The sequence below is a fragment of the Lolium perenne genome, chromosome 7 (genome assembly GCF_019359855.2).
Source record: "Lolium perenne isolate Kyuss_39 chromosome 7, Kyuss_2.0, whole genome shotgun sequence".
In the NCBI taxonomy this organism is placed as follows: domain Eukaryota; kingdom Viridiplantae; phylum Streptophyta; class Magnoliopsida; order Poales; family Poaceae; genus Lolium; species Lolium perenne.
The window spans coordinates 112,969,450-112,985,904 of NC_067250.2; the positions used below are offsets into that span (position 1 = coordinate 112,969,450).

Sequence of the window (16,455 nt, forward strand, 5' to 3'; positions counted from 1 at the left end):
AGCTTCATCTATCTCTCTTTTGTTCTATCAATGATCTAGGACCATATGAGCTACCCAACATGATTATGGTCATATATGTAATTCCTACGTGGTGGATTTTTATACTATGAGTTGATATTTGAGATTGGAATCCAATTATGTGCAAGATGTATGAGTAAATTTATATCATGTACCATGTTCTTAAGTGATTATTTTGATCCAACTTGTATAAGAGAACATGTGTGGAGGAATGTGTGTATTAGTTGGGTAACATGGTGGTAATGATTGAATAGGGACCCAATTCAAGATCTACTATGGTTTTTACCTATCTTATGTTACTTCACTAGGGATTAAGTGAATTCATGTTCTATAATTATCTAGTGACAACTTCGATAATATTGTTTGTTCAAGGTAGCATATTTGTTATTCAAACATCATTTTAAAGTACTTAGGGCTATGCTGTGTTGATTCTTAATTTTCGATTGCTTGGAATTTCCCTTTGTAGAGAAGTATAAGAGATATGTATTGCATCATCTCTATGATAGGATGTGATGCCCATATAAATGCTAGTCATACATATAATGAAGTTTCATTAATATTACTAGGAAGTTTGCGGCGCAGCGACACGCCGCGCCCGTTGGCTGAGTGGGCAAACGATATAATTCTTAAATTTTTTGTGTATAGTCTATTGTTTTTTCGCTTCTAATCCACGAGATTGAAACATATTTTCAAGAAATATTTATCCACAATATTTGCACTATTTTAATATTGTGCACTAAAAATGCACATAATCATTTAAATAGAAGATTAACGACGAAGAACTGAATTGAAAACACTTGGTTGTCTACATTTCATACTATTTTACTGAGTAGAATAGGGTCATTTGCATGTTTGGAAATAAATGAGATAAAACATGTACTTTCTCCATCTATAAAAAGGTATCATAAATTTGTCTAAATTTAGATTTATCTGGACACTATTTAGTTTATAAGTATATTCAAATTAATCAAATATTCAATTTTTTTAAACAGAGAGGTAATATAAAATTAGGTTAGGAAAGTAAGGTAAACTGTTCATTATGAAAATAGAACCAAAAAAAAAAATCAGCTGGTCTGACTTTTTTTTAACGGGGAAGAGGCCCGAAAGCCCCAGACGCCAGACAGCTGATCTGAGTGGATGATGTCTTCTCTTCAACAACTCTCACACCTCCTGTCTCTTTCTTCTCTGACTGCCACTCCGCTCCTAAATTCAGCATCGCTGCTAGTCTTCCCCTTGGTAGATAGGTGATTTCTCTCATGCGCCTACAACACAGATAGTTTCCTGTAATTTTGCTGCACACCTCGTCACCTCCGCACGCACGCATGTCTCGCTGCTGACCTCCGCCTAGCTCGCATGCATACCATCGGTTCACTCAGCCCGGCCGCTCGCCGTGATGCGCGGCAGCCCGAACCCCTTCCCAATTGAACCGGAGGCCCACCTCTCCTCACTTGGTCGTGGCGGCGTCCTGTCCACTCTTTCCGGCGCTAGCAGCGAAGGTGGAACACGAACAGCAAGGGGGCCTTTGTCCTTCATCAGTCGCTCTGAGTCCTCGGAGTGCCAAAACAACGGGCAGATCCGAGCGAGAGAAAGGAGGAGTTGTGCCGCCGGCGACCTCGGTCTCTCCATCCCCACTCCCCAGCAGCCGCGGATGAGTCGATGTTGGGGTGGCTCATGGCGGCAAGGAAGCGGAGCTCGCGGTCGAGGCTGTCGTGGAGGCGGCCGGCGAGCCGTACATGCTTCACTGCCGCGGGGTCGCCGGTGAACACCTGAACCGCATGCCACACTGACGTGGATTGGGACCGCCCGCCCAAGGACTCGCGCAGCTCGTAGACGCCCACCATTCCCAGCGCCCCCTTCCTCCGTGCTTCTCCCCCATCCAGGTACCCCCCTTCTCTTTCCCCTAGTTACTACTCCCACCGATTGGATTGGTGTTTATTTGGTCTCAGACCCCGGATTCCCATGCGTGGCTAGAAATTTCATGAGGCAAATTGGTATATTGATTGATCCACCAGCCATTCTCAATTGTTCATGAAATTTAAATTGCACACAAGCAACCCTGTGGTAATACACGAATTGATATGAAAGAAAATGAGCTTGCTCCTTGTGGTTGGCAAGAATGACTGAAATCACTTCTTAATTTCTATGTATATAATGTTTGCTAACTAACTGAAAGACTCATCTAAAATCACCTCCAAGAACAACAGTTGTGTCACCAAAAGGCAAAAGTGCTCAGGATGGATCATTCGCACATCAGTGATGAGAAAACAATAAAACAAACAAGTTTCTACTTTTTTATGCCGCAGATATATTAGAGAACCAGATAAACTGACAATGCTAGCTAGCACTGAGACATGAAAATATTTCCCTTACCTACGGCTATCGCTTGTACACTCAAAATCCCATGATAAGCTTTAAAGTATGAAGATCAAATCAAATTCATAGAACCACTGTCAAATAGAATACATATGCAAGCCAAGCATTGGCAAGCAGAGTTGCATCTCTACCCTCAGGCAGTGCACATAATCAAATGGCTTTGCGTCATATGCGTATAAATGGAAGTTTCCAGGCACCGGCACGACATCATTGACCTTTGTGTTCTGACTAATTCTAATCTTATAGAGGTGGTTTGATGTCCTGTATTTAGACCAGTCAGCAACAACCGTGAATGGCTCGAGCCTGTAGACCAACCCTCCTTCAGTTTCTCTTTGAACTGCTCCACTGGATTGGCTGGCAAGGAACCCTGCAATATCAACTTATCCTAAGTGTACATCTCATCTAAACAACTAATAGCTCTTTTAATAATTAGCATCGTTATAAGCTAGAACTTACTGATGGCTGCATCGTGTTAGCTAAAAAACCAAAAATAGAGCGAATTCATACTTAGAACCAATGTGAATCGGTGGTTATGAAAAACACAAACTATTCCTTGCATATTGCAATAGAATTGGAAAGGTACCAGCTCCTACTGTGGGCTTAGTCTGCTAGCCCGGTCCTCCGCGCACCACCTTGCTGACTGCATCGTTCATATTCTGGCCGTTATTTGGGTGGCAGCAGGGCAGCTTCCAGGAGATGCCATGGTCCCTGATCTGGAGCAGACATCAGCACTGTTAGTCGTCTAGCGCTAACCAAGCGGTGGCAGATCACTGGCAGGGCGGAGGCCACCGTCAAGGTGAGGAGCTGTTGGGTTCCTTACTACTACAAATAAAGACTCCAAATGCGAGGAACATTCAGTTACCTATTATTGCAGTGTGAATAATTGAAGACTGGATAGAAAATGATAATTTAGATAAGACGACCTCATGTTCAAAATAAGCAACGCCACGGAGTTGTCAGGTTGTCTTCTCTTTTAGCTACATAGCCTCTCTTGAGCAAAGAATCATACAGATAAAGAAGCTGATGCCAACTCACTGTGTAGTTTGTGTCCTCTTTATATAACCTATTCAAAATATCAACGATCAACACATCAAAATTTTGTTGCAACAACTCAGAACTAATTGGTCTAGCTATCAGTACCACATGATATTTGAACAAAGTGAAAAATGGACGAAAAGATGGCCTTCATGAGGACTGAACGGACTGCACCCGCATAAAAAATAAAGCCACCCTAAATCAGATATACATGAGGAGAGGAACATCACTTTCCTCAGTATCACATGAATACTAATCAATGCATTAGTTGTAAATTACTTAAACAAATGATGAGAATGCAGTAAGAGTAAATGACCTGGAAGGCACACTCAGGGGATGAAACGTCACCAATTAGAAAGCTTATGTTATTACAGTTGTGCTGCCTGGCTGCTTCATGCATCCATCTGTTGAAGCTCTGGACATTGTAGTCGCTGAAGTGCAAGAAAATGAGTGTATGTCCAACCATGCAATAAACTATGCATATGTTTCATGAGACATGAAGAATAGTTCAATGCACTCTTACAATGTCAAACGCCGACACTATGTTAATATGACAACTCAGCAAAAAAGACATTGAGCTAACTTAATGAATGTTCAGTCTTCCTTCCAGCACACGAAGTGAGAACATCAAGTTCTGAAGTAGCAAACATGATGGCAACTGTGAAACACAGAGGTGGCACATCACCGCGCCAACGAAGCCCTGAAAAAATAGCATATATTGATTAATTATACCAATTGCAGAAATAAAAAAAATTCAGCTACTCCTGAAAGAATAGGATCAGATGGAAAAATAATGAAGTTTTCTCATGCGTTTTCCTTCCCTTTCTCCTGGTTAATTCTAAGTTGTCGTGAAGATCAAAATAAAAAAATGTACAAAAATAATGGAAAAGATAGTAAGCAGGCAAGCTGACAATATCTTTCTAATCAAAACTGATCTTCTCATGTGTTTTCCTTCCCTTTCTCCTGGTTAGTTCTAAGTTTTCGCGAAGATCAAAATTAAAAAATGTACAAAAAGAATGGAAAAGATAGTAAGCAGGCAGCTGACAATATCTTTCTAATCGAAACTTATCTAGGTGAGCTAGAAAGGTGTTTAAATATACTCTTGGATGTGCTAGCTGAACACTGGAATCGTATAGCATAAGATGGAGATAGTTATTCATTATGGCCTGTATTTTCAGGTTGATAGCTCTCTGTGGAAAAAGATGTTAAGAACGGAAATCTGCTGCCAAATTGAACATGTCATCCAACTGAATTTACACCAGCACATTACTATCAGGATCTATACTATAAAGTGGTAGGATTTGGGATGCAATTAGGAGCTCTAAATAGTAAATCTTCAAAAGCTGAGTACATATGGATGGAGAACGTCTTCATGCCAAAGACCGATTCAACTCCACAGTAGAGATGTCGGGGGTCAGAACGGTGAGGCATGGAAAGAGAAGCCTGGCGCTGCTGCAGAGAGGTACGGAGGGGCAGGAGCTGAGTGCACTGCGCGTCATCTGCGAGATATGTTTGCTTCTCCTCCATCTGCTGCCTGCGGAAAGGGAAGACAGGGAACTTCACTGGTTACCTTATTCCTCCAGGACGGAGAAGAGAAGTGTGGGGTCGAGCTCGCCATCGTCCTCCACTCGGGGCTTGGGCGGCTGAGCCTGGTGAGGACGTCGCATCCGCTGGTACACGCATCCATCTCCGTCCTTGCCATGTCCAATGGTTCCTGAAAAAGAGAGGATGTGAGATGGGAAAGAGGAAGCCCCCCTAGTTTAGTTGGCATTGTAGTTCATTCCCATCGGCACCCATGAACCCATTGATGGAGCTGGCGGAAGACATCGAGGAGGTCAAGCAGGTAGGCGCCACTACTACCAGTGAGAGAGAGGAGAGCACCAACCTTAGGAAAAGGATGGAGCGGGAGCGATACCACGCGGCCGGTAGTGCCCTTGAAAGATTTTGAGATGCTTGAGCGGCGTCCATGGATGCCATCCACCCTTGAATTGGTTGGAGAAAAGCAATGAATGAGGTGAGAGGAGAGGAAACGGGGGAATTTTACTTTTTGCCATGGTTTACTTTGGCATTCTACAATTTGTCCTTATTTACTTTGACCTCTATTATTTGCCACTATTTACTTTGCCTCTATTGTTTGCCCTTTTAATTTATTTTCGTTTCATTTGAGGATCCAAACAAAACTCCATGACACAACTACCCCTGGCGATTGGTAATCTGTAATCCCTTTTCTCTGCTGCTCACAACGGGGCAGGATGAACTGCCGCCTCGCATCGACGCTCGCCTGTACGGCTGCACCACTCCAGTCTCATTGCTGCTGTACCTCCGTCCCTAGTGCTGCACCTCTCCGGTCGCCGGTGCGCCTCCGCCGCCAGCTGCTTCCCCGGCGTGGCACGGCCACACCGCTGCACCTCCCGGCTCCAGGCTCGTCCTTTGGCCTGCTATGTCATACGCAAGCCCCAGCTGGGCTGCAACCCCAAAGCCAAATCGAAAATGGCAGGATTAGGGATGAGGGATGAATCGAAACATTAGGAGGGAACGGCCGGATCCCCTAAATCCTAATCCTACCTCTGAGCACATACGGGGGCGGGATGAGGGGGGTTCGTTCCTAGCGTCGCAGGGGAGTGGTGGTCGTGCTCCCAGGATTCCCGCCGCCAAACTCCCTTTCTTCCTTTGCTCAGGCCGCCCGCTGGGAGCCGCCGCCGGTCGCTTCATCTGCTCAGGTCGTGAATGAAAGGGAATGAACGGGTCGCTCTCAATCGATCCAGACAAAACATGTACCTGGAGTATTTTCGTCATAGCATGTGGGCCTAGTCCGTGAGGGGGCAAATAATAAAGAGCCAAAGTAAAGAGTGGCAAATCATAGAGGTTAAACAAAATAAGGGCAAATTGTAGAATGCCAAAGTAAACCATGGCAAAAAGTAAAATTCCCCGGAAACGGGAGGGGGAAGAAATCTCGGGTATGGAGGCAAGATTTTGTGGTGGAGTGGTAAATGTCTGCTGGAAACTGCTCCCACCGCTTTGACCGCTGCGGCACGATCAAGGAAACGGAAGAACCGGAAACTGAAGGTAAATTAAAGAAGAGAGAGAGGGATTTCCGGAAGAGATAAGAAGGGAAACCGGAGAGAAGCCGGTAACCAGATATTTCCCACGTAAGAAAAAAGGAAAAAAAATAAATCCTGAAGATAAGGATCTACGATTACCTATCTCTATCTACAGTAAAAATCAAAGACGTGCCAAAGACTGATTGGACAAAATAGTAACGTGAATAGTACCCAAAACGCTGAGATTTCAGCAAAGTGGGTTAGCTTTGATATAGTGTATAATATTGCTTGTGAAATCATGTCCACTACACCATATGAGAGTATAGAAGTGAACCCATGAACCCCGGCCAAATTTTCATCATAAGAAACAACTTTCCAACATCATTGCTATCATTTGTATTGGTGCATTAATTAAATACGAAAATACAAATATACTTTTACTGTTAGCAAACACAAACCAAAACCCAAAAAGACCTTATTAATATTGTTTGTACCTTTCTTGCCTAGTCATAGATTGTTTTACTTTATTTTATTTACATGTTATTTATGTTTTATTAATAAGAAACCTTGTGTTTGACAACCGCACGGTGGAGTTTGGGACACAAGGCAATTACTTTGTTTTGTTGGTTGCTTGAAGAGGAGAAGCAAAAGATAGTTCTAAGCTAATTTTCCAAGAGTTCGATATAAACCCTCGAGTCACCTTTGTGGGGAAAAGAAGCTTGCTACAACACTCTGCACTTGGAGTCCTGATATCCCACCAGTATAGGGGATCGTGTGTAGCATTTTCGATAAGTAAGAGTGTCGAACCCAACAAGGAGCTAAAGGTAGGATAAATGTTCTCGCAAGTTCTATCAACCACTGATACAACTCTACGCACACTAAACGTTTGCATTATCTAGGAAATAAAACTATAGCAACAATACAGGTACTAGAGATAGCTTTGCATGAAAATAAATAACAAGTAAAGTAAGTTGTTGCAGCAACAAAATACACTAAACTAACAGAACCATGAGTGTGGAATAGTGGTGATAATTGTGGTGGCTTTTTCCAAGTTTAACTAGCGAATAAATCGGGTTCATTGTTTTCGATGCAGTTTTCTATGTGGGAGAAGCTAAATATACATGCACTTCACTACTTGAAATTACAAGTACTATATGATTGGATTGTTCGCAAGCATCCGCACATACTACCAGTGCATTAAGGTTTCCCCAACCATATCCTTAAGTTAATGGTCCTCTTACTCCCATACGTACAACGTTCCGGTTCGCGTCCTCAGGTTTCTGTCACTCCGGCAGAACTTCTCCCTTCTTCTTACACATACTACAAACCCTATGATGTTTAATCCATGCACCCACAAATATAATAGACATCAAAGGACTGTACCATATCAACATACAACTCTAATGAACCAAAGACATTCAATCAAGCAATCAAAAGAAAAATACAAACATGACATAGATCATAGGATTATAACTTATAGCATCGAACACCATGTTTAAATCGGACAGTACAGAGGTGTGTGGGAGGATGCACCACTGTATACAAGGAGGAGTTGGTGATGGAGATGGCGGTGAAGACGATGAAGGGGGCAGCGAGAGGTGCAGGGCGGCGGCGCCGCAGGGAGCTCCTTCCCTGCCGTCGGCATCATGGGGGAGCGCCGCCCCTTAGCCCCCTTCCTTCATAGCTTATTGGGAGCCCTCCCCCATAGAGCTGGGATCCATGGGGGAGCAAAAAACGTGGCTTTGGGCGGCTATACTTCGTGGGTGGAGAAGTCCCCCACGAGTTAGGTTTGCTCTCTTTATATAGCTTCTCGGATTTCCGTCACCCCATCTAGGGTTGCAGTAAATCGGGCTTTTTCGGCTGTCCGGACTCGGAATCAGTTGAATTTTATGTCTAAAACGTTCCTCGTGAAATTTCCAACAACTTTGTAGTTGGGGAGTTTTACGTTTGACGCACTCTTCGACCCGTAACATGACCATATTCGAAAATTGTTCTGGGACAGATTTCTCGAAAGTCCCGATTTGACTCCAACAAGGTTTTCTCTTGTATTCTTGGTAATTCTTACACATCAAAGTGTAAAACAAGAACATTGTGCACTTTTGAAAAATTAGTAGGTTAGTCCAAATAAATCATAAACTTTATATAAAAACAAGTGTCAAAAGCATAATATTAGCATAAAGACATAAAACTATTGATACGTTATGGACGTATCAACATCCCCAAGCTTAGTTCATGCTCATCCTCGAGTAGGTAAATGATAAAAATAATATAATTTTTGATGTTGAATGCTATGATCAGGTCTTTAACAATTGTATAACAAATGAACAAATCATGTATAGATAATAAATTTAGCAATCATGTTACCTAATGAAAAGATATCAATGAACTAAGAGTTCATAGTATGAAATTTATAAACATCAACAAGATTGTAATGACCATAATAAAGCATGGTAGAGTGGTATCTCGCTTGCCTGAATTTGTACAGCAAAACATAAATGCCCAGGCACCTTCAAAATTGAAAGGGCGACTAGATACAATTAATTTGAGAACAAGCAATAACATAATCATGAATCAATCAATACTAATTTTTGGGACTATGCACATTATACTTAGAATGAAAACTATGCTCTCTTAATTGGTGAATAAAGTTAGAGGATGACTACTCAACATAAAAGTAAAAGAAAGACCTTTCGCAGAGGGAAGCGGAGATTAATCATGTGCTAGAGCTTTTCATTTGTATAAAACAGAGGTATTGAACATATAATTTTGAGAGGTATGTATGTCTATGTCAACGAATGACATCAAATGATTTATCATCTATTTCATGTTTAATGGCTTCAAGAGCGGCTCCCATAGAGAGAAAAATAAAGTTCATCTTCTCCTTTGTTTGAACAAGTTAAGTTCATGATTTCTCAAGCTCATAGTGTTAGGAGATTTATTTAACTATTTGTTTATTTTATATTTAGTGGGTTGGGCACCCGTTTACCTGCTCTTTTACAATAATAGGAACTTGTACATTATGCATGCTAGTCAAGGTGTGTAGCCAAATAAACATGAAAGAGACAATAAAGTTTCCAACACTTCCTCATGAGCTAAAACAGGAAAACAAAATAGGTAATAGCTTTTGAAGGTTTTAAAGGTAGCACACAAGCAATTTACTTTGGAGTGGCGGTGAAATACCACATATAAGTAGGTATGGTGGACACATTTATCAAACTTTGGGTTTTCGAGAGTTGGATGCACGATTAGAGCTCATACTCAGTACAGGTGAAGGCTAGCAAGAGACTGAGAGCGATCAACTAAGAGAGCAACAATGGCCATAATCATGCATAGCGACAAAACATTATTAATCAAAGCATAAAGTGATATTACAAATCAAAAGCTAAATGATCATAGTGGCTTGAGGTGACTGATTTGTAGTCATAACATAGTGTAAGCATGCGCCATGTCAACCCAAATTGTCAACACCCGGATTTTTAAGTCCAGATGCCTATTATGCCGCACATCGCAATCCCAGGAATAATGTTTTTGCGAGACATAATAGTAAGTAGCATAGAGTCATTGCAACACATATTGTCTTACAACCATAGATCACATGATCCAATATTACACAAATATATTGTTCAACAACACACATAGTAGCGGAAGCGAAGTAGTAGTGGACTATCTATTCCACAGGCAACGCTTGACGTTAGAAGATGATCCTAGCTATCGTAGACGTCCTGCTGTCCGTCATCCTGATACTGGTGTTCTCCTTCAAAGTCTGGCATTTGAATAGCCAGGGCAAAGCCATGAGTACTTTTAAAGTACTCGCAAACTAACTCTACAATAATTACTCATTAAGTGTAATAAGGGGGTGCTAAGCTCTAGGTTTATTTGCATAAAGCCAAGTTTTAGTTTGATAAACATTTAGTAAAGCCTTAACATGTGCTAGACTAACTCAAGTGGGAACATTAGTGTCATTCCCACAACTCATATTGATTCATCTCCATATCACCTTTCAATTCATCATTCCTTTTTAAGATCAAATTTATGATAACGGAGATAGTATGGCCTTTCCAATCGTCCGTAACCGTGGACACGGCTATTCGAATAGGTTTAACACTCTGCAGAGGTTGTACTCTTGTCCCACAACTTTTGATTACATCCGTCGAGGATAACCCCGAATCATCGTAACACAGTACGCGGATCATCAACCGTAACCTTTCACTTATATATGCTAGTATGAGCACCTCTCCCCATGAGCTTGGCCTCCCGGTGGAAACCGCAGTTAACCCGGGAACTGCACATGGCTTGGGTCGTACATTCACCTCAATTTAACATCATTCCACACTTGACGGAGGCAGCCTCGGCGTAACCCCTATGATGCTTGTTTAGAGGGAACCCATACTAAAATACACAAGTTTCTAGTTAAGCCCTACCCATAATCAGGTATTGTGGAGGTACTTGTATAATTGGAAGGGTATCGCATTCAAACCCAATCGTCAATTTTATCAAAAATCACCATCTTCTCTTGTTCAAATCCACCTCCACTTTACTTTCTTTCAAAGTCAAATCCACTTCACCATGTTCCCATCTAAAGTAGTCAATTTTAATTGATTAGCACTAGCAACTATATGAGGGGTGCTATCTAGCTTTGAGTGGTGCTAATCTAATTTCAAGTATTGTTCTACTCTAGACCAAGTGAATCATAAATCAAAAGGAGTACTTTGAAATAATAAGCAAAAGTAAATGTAAGTAAAACATGGGATAGGTAATACATAAAAGTAGAGTGTGATGGTGCCTTTGCTCTGGTAGAGCTAAGCACTTGTGTTTAGCAAGGGTTAGCTTGCCTTGAGCTGAGTAGTTATCGAAGTTCTCTTCTTCTTCCTGAGAGTAGGCCTCCTCCTCTTGGTATTCCTCGTTACTAGCGTCTATATACGAATACAAGGTATAAATACTAAACCAAGCTCACATACCAAACTAGAAACACTCAAAAGAGTTCACACACTAATCCTATCATCAATCAAACATGGCATGGTGGATTATTGGATTAGTCTTTATTTAAAAGAAGAATAATTTCCTCTCTTTATTCCTATGTCTTAAATTTGGTATGTAGATCCTTAGAGGAAATAATTTCTTCTCATTACCTCATATTAAGATTTAATCTCTTCATATAATAATAAGGTATGAAATATAGGTTGACCCAAAGTCAACATTTCATATCTATTATATGTGAGTATAATTTAATTGAAGTGCTACACTTCACATAGTCTTAAAACTTAATATTTAAATGAATTAAAATCTCTAAGTAATACTTATCAAGGGTTCATTAGCCTAAGTCTTTCCCCCTGGTTATATTACTTAGGATCAAGATTTAAATGAGAGGTAGCTCTCATATTAGTTGTTGAATTTGAATTCCACATTTAATTGCTCTAGAATTGACTACATAGCCATTTTATTTGATCTAGTCCATGATCATACAAATAACATGTCTATATTATTGCATAATCAATTAGAGGACATCATTTTTGATTTATTAGAATTGGAATCAATTCAACATCTATTCTGGTTAAATTTTAAATAAAGTTTGAATGTTCAAAAATCCCTGTCTTGTCTTTTTTATCAAATTAAATCTACTATGAATTTGGAGGTGGGACCAGTGGCATTGGTTAGATAATTTCATGGGCTTTCCAACGGTATAAAGTTTGCTAAATTTGGTTTGGCAGATTTCAAAATATTCAGATTTTACTAAACCACCTGCATCACAACTTGAAATAAGTTTAAACCTAAATTTGAATCGTGGGCTTGGGCGGGAAACACTACTGGGCCGAAACGGTTTTAATTCGCACAGCGCAGCCCAACAAGCAACTTGTGCGCTTGGGCCGCCCTGACGAGGTGGGGGCCACCCGTCAGTGGCTCTTAACCACGCGAAACGGTACGCGCGCTGAGAGGCGTTGGATTAGGGGAGGGATCGACGGCCAGCAATCGTCGTCTTCTCCGACGAGAAGGCGAGGTTCTGGCGGCGGACGTAGGGGGTCGACGGCCTTACCGGCGTTCCCGCGGGGTTCTGCTGGTGGCGAGGCGAGGTTGTCGACGATGCTGGAGCTCCTGGTAGCAGTGGCGAGGCATGGGGAGGCGTCAGTCGTTGGCGATGATCTGCGGGCTCCGGCGGCCTTCGTCTTGCGATTGGAGCAACTCCGGCGGTGTGGTGTCAAATTGATGGGTGGAGAGGAGGCAGGGATGAGAGGGGAGCAGATGTTGTGAAGAAATGGAGCTCAGAGCTCCTCTATTTATAGCGGGCGGAGATGGCCGTGAGGTGCTGTGGGGGTGCGGCCATGGCGCGGCTCGTGTGGCGATCCAAAGGGCAAGGCAAGGACGGCAGCGTGTAGGCGGTGTCCTGGCGATGCGCTAGGTGCAGCTGGCGCAGGAAAAGGGAGATGGGATCGATCGGTGGCTCGTTTCGAGTGCGGCAGTACCCGTGGTACTTCTCCGGCGAGGACGACGGTGACCATGCGGCGGCAGGCGTTCGAGTAGGTCTAGGGTGTAGAGGGCAGGGAGGCGATGCTCAACGCAGGCGTAGAGATGCAGGAGGAGGACGGCGTCGCTCGAGTGCCCGACGTACTGGCGCGCTCCAGAGCGTGGTGATCACGCTGGCTGGCATGTACTGGGCGTGCTGGGCACGTCCTGGCTTGGCCAATGCCAGCCTCTCGCGAGCTCCAGCTGGGCACCGTGATGATCAGCAATGCAAGGGGATTCTCCAGGTCACAGTGGGGCAGAGAGGAGAGGACCAGCGAGAGAGAAAGCCTGGTGGCCGGCATTGCCACGGCAGGCCCCTAGTATCGGGTTTCTCTCCCCCTGCCCTCACTTTAATCGACCCAGTGCAGTATCGGTGTGATGCAGGTGATGCAGGGAAGCTTGATGATCACCAGAAAAAGGGGTTTAGGCAAGAAACCATTGGACATAAGGAGGTATGATCAAATCAGATAAGTGCATGCCAAGTGTTTGATGAAATGGCCGCAAGAAACTTTTGTTTGAATTTTGGTTTTCTTTTTGGTGGGTCTCATTTATATAATTAATGTGTTGGATTGGTGGTGGTTTGGTCCAATTTGGAGTTGTTTTGCAAAATGGCAAAAGTGACATGATCTTCTCTTTATTTCAGCATCACTACTTGTCACCTTGTTACTGGTCAACCCAGTCAACTCTAGCCATGGTGGTCAACATCAAAGTTACTCATCTTGACATGGTCTTGGATGACATGGTTTTGGTTGACCAAGTTTAGTTTAAGAATTGAGAAAACCAGAGGGGTAAAGTAGTGAAGAAAATATTTTTGGGCCATATGACCATTATCATATGTATGTAGAAATTTTGATTTCCTTGTGTTTGATTCTTGATCCAAGGATGCAATTGTGTTAGTTTATCATATTGAAGTATTTTACAAGCAAGGGGGCAAGCAATTATGGCCTAGGGTGAAGAATTGCATTTTGGCATAATGTGTATGTAAGTGAAATAGGGGTTTTTTTCCCATTTTCTTCATTTCTCCTCAAACTAGGGTTTGATGATCTTTGTTAGGGTTCAAATAGCAATTGATAATCATACTAACACTCATCATGGCAATTGCACAAAAGAAAATCACTCAAATGCATGAATCTATATGTGGCACTATATGCATAGAAAAAGTTTTTGTAAATTGCAATTTTTGAGTTTGGGGAAAATTGTCTTTCTTGTTTATTATTGTTGAAACTTGGGATGTTACACAAATAAAGCATTAAAGTAGAATACCACAATGACATACCATCTTATGAACATGACAATGCATGTTAAGATCAAAATGACATAATATACACTATTATCTAGTTGAAACTAACCATACGAAAACATAAACTACTAAACAATATCATTTACACATCATTTTTAAGTTTACCAAACTTTGAACCACCTCTCGAAACAAGAGATAAATAAAAGATATGAAGATCAACTTATTAATGCACCTTGTGTTTGATGCTAAGACAAATAAATAATAAGAGACATACACTTCAAGTTTATTCAAGTTTCTATGTTGCTCGAAAAATAAACTTTAAAGGATTGCAAACCGAGGGGTTGTTGATGAAGATGGATGCAGAGACATCCCCAAGCTTATGAATTTGGCAATTCTTCAATATTTCTCTGTTTGGTGTTCCTTCGTTCTCTGTGAATAAACTTCAACACAAAAACTTTCCCATTCTTTTCTATGATTAGACATTAGTGCAATAGATAATATTTCCAAAGTGTTTCTATTAAACCAAATCAATTTTGTTTTAGAGTTACAAAAAGGTTTCTTAAGTGGACAACTTCTAAATAAAAGGTAAGACCCAAAAAAGAATCAAATGAAAATGCAAAGAGGTCTCTCTTGCAATAAAAGTCAGAATCTGTTCTGAAAAACAACAGCTGATAACATAATTTTTAGGTGCATTTAAACATACCAGAAATTTTTGTCATTTTTTGTGCATGCAGAGGATTAGGTGATATGTAATCTATCTAAATTACGTGACTTTTCGAGTTTCCAGTAAAATATGAAAAATCACGCAGTGGGCAGTAGATGCTGAAAACAGAAAAGCCATTTTTTTACATATGCATCAACTAAGACAAATGGGTAAAACTTGGTATTTTATTTTTGATAAACTAAGAGACAAGAGGCTAAACACGATCTAAACATTCTAGCTACAGCAAGGAAAAATCTAAATAAAAAATCAAAAGTAAAAAACCAAATAAAATCAAAATAGGGAACCAAACAAAGAAGCAAAACAAAGAAACTATTTTTATTGTTTTCAAATTATAAGTGAAAGTAAAGAAGTAATAAAAATTAAATAAAGAGCCTAATAAAACTAAAGAAGATAAAACCAAGACATATAAAAGCAACTATAATACAAGTTAACACAATACATATCATGTGGATGGGTAATATAGAGTATGAAGGAGACAACCTCACGTTAGTTGATGAATAGGGGTATGACTCGGGCATCCCTAAGCTTAGATGATTGTATCTTCTTGAATATGTTCTTGGGATGCACCTAAACATCTGCAAGCTTGAGCTCTTGCATCTTATTATTCATCTCATATCACCATATTGATTAGAACTTATAAGCTACATCCACATAAAACTTCACAAAACTCACTAGTAGGGTTAGTATTCATTAAATAAAATCCACTAATGTTCAAGCATTGACAAGTTTCATAATGTTTACTAAATATTTGCCACTGTATATACTAAGGTATTCATGATTTCCGTTGTCCGTCGAAAAACTAATAGAACTAATAACACCAAGTACAATATTAAATAAACTAAGAAATCAGTCAAAACTGAACAGTCTGTCAAGATGACACTCAACGAGATAGTTAGGTAGACCAAATCAAAAAACTTAAAACTAATTAAAGATAGAACATAATCTCATTTTATTAAAAAAATTCAGATCAAAATACTATTCTGAGATTTATCACGATGTTTTAAAGTGAAGCACAAAAATCTGAGTCGGTGAAGATCGATTTTTTTGAGATAGCTACGTAACTCAAATCAGAAAAAGTTAGTATAATCAAAAAAATATAATAAGCATTACTTTGCACTCAAAAAAAAATTCAGATCAATATCACGTTATGGTGATTTTAAACATTTTATATGGTGAAACACAGAAAATCTGCTTCTGGACAGCAAAGCAAAACTATCAACTTTCAAGTAACTAGAAACTACACTTATCGCTTTACTTTTATGGTACCGAGGAATATGTGCAATATATACAATATACACAATATGTACAAGTTTTTAACTGAAAAGCTTCCATGAAAAGATTTGTTTTGTTTCAAAGGCATGAACACAAGTGTTCAAGGTCGATCCCTACTTAACCATTACTCATCTTTCCAATCACTTTCCTTTTTGAAAATGGTTTTAGGTAGCAAGTACAACTAATTTTTCTATAATTCGCATTCCATATCCATATAAGATAGAGACCAACTTAAAACTGGGAGTAAAAACTAT

At 40.6% G+C, this 16,455-nt stretch overlaps 2 long non-coding RNA genes across 8 annotated transcripts; one reads left to right on the plus strand and one right to left on the minus strand.

Moving 5' to 3' along the window:
- The first annotated feature begins 1,196 nt into the window (after positions 1–1,196).
- Positions 1,197–13,869, plus strand: LOC139832990 (uncharacterized). The gene is made up of 2 exons (XR_011747928.1): positions 1,197–1,898; positions 13,609–13,869. It is a non-coding gene; the product is annotated as an uncharacterized lncRNA (long non-coding RNA).
- On the minus strand, positions 2,438–6,395 carry LOC127315059 (uncharacterized). 7 transcript variants are annotated; one of them, XR_011747927.1, is made up of 6 exons: positions 5,992–6,395; positions 5,312–5,891; positions 3,950–5,140; positions 3,743–3,857; positions 2,975–3,454; positions 2,438–2,758 (listed from the first exon to the last, which is right to left on the minus strand). It is a non-coding gene; the product is annotated as an uncharacterized lncRNA (long non-coding RNA). The 7 variants fall into 7 exon arrangements; XR_007860064.2 differs by having other exon boundaries at positions 2,975–3,857; positions 4,010–5,140; XR_007860062.2 differs by having other exon boundaries at positions 2,975–3,857.
- Positions 13,870–16,455: the final 2,586 nt, after the last annotated feature.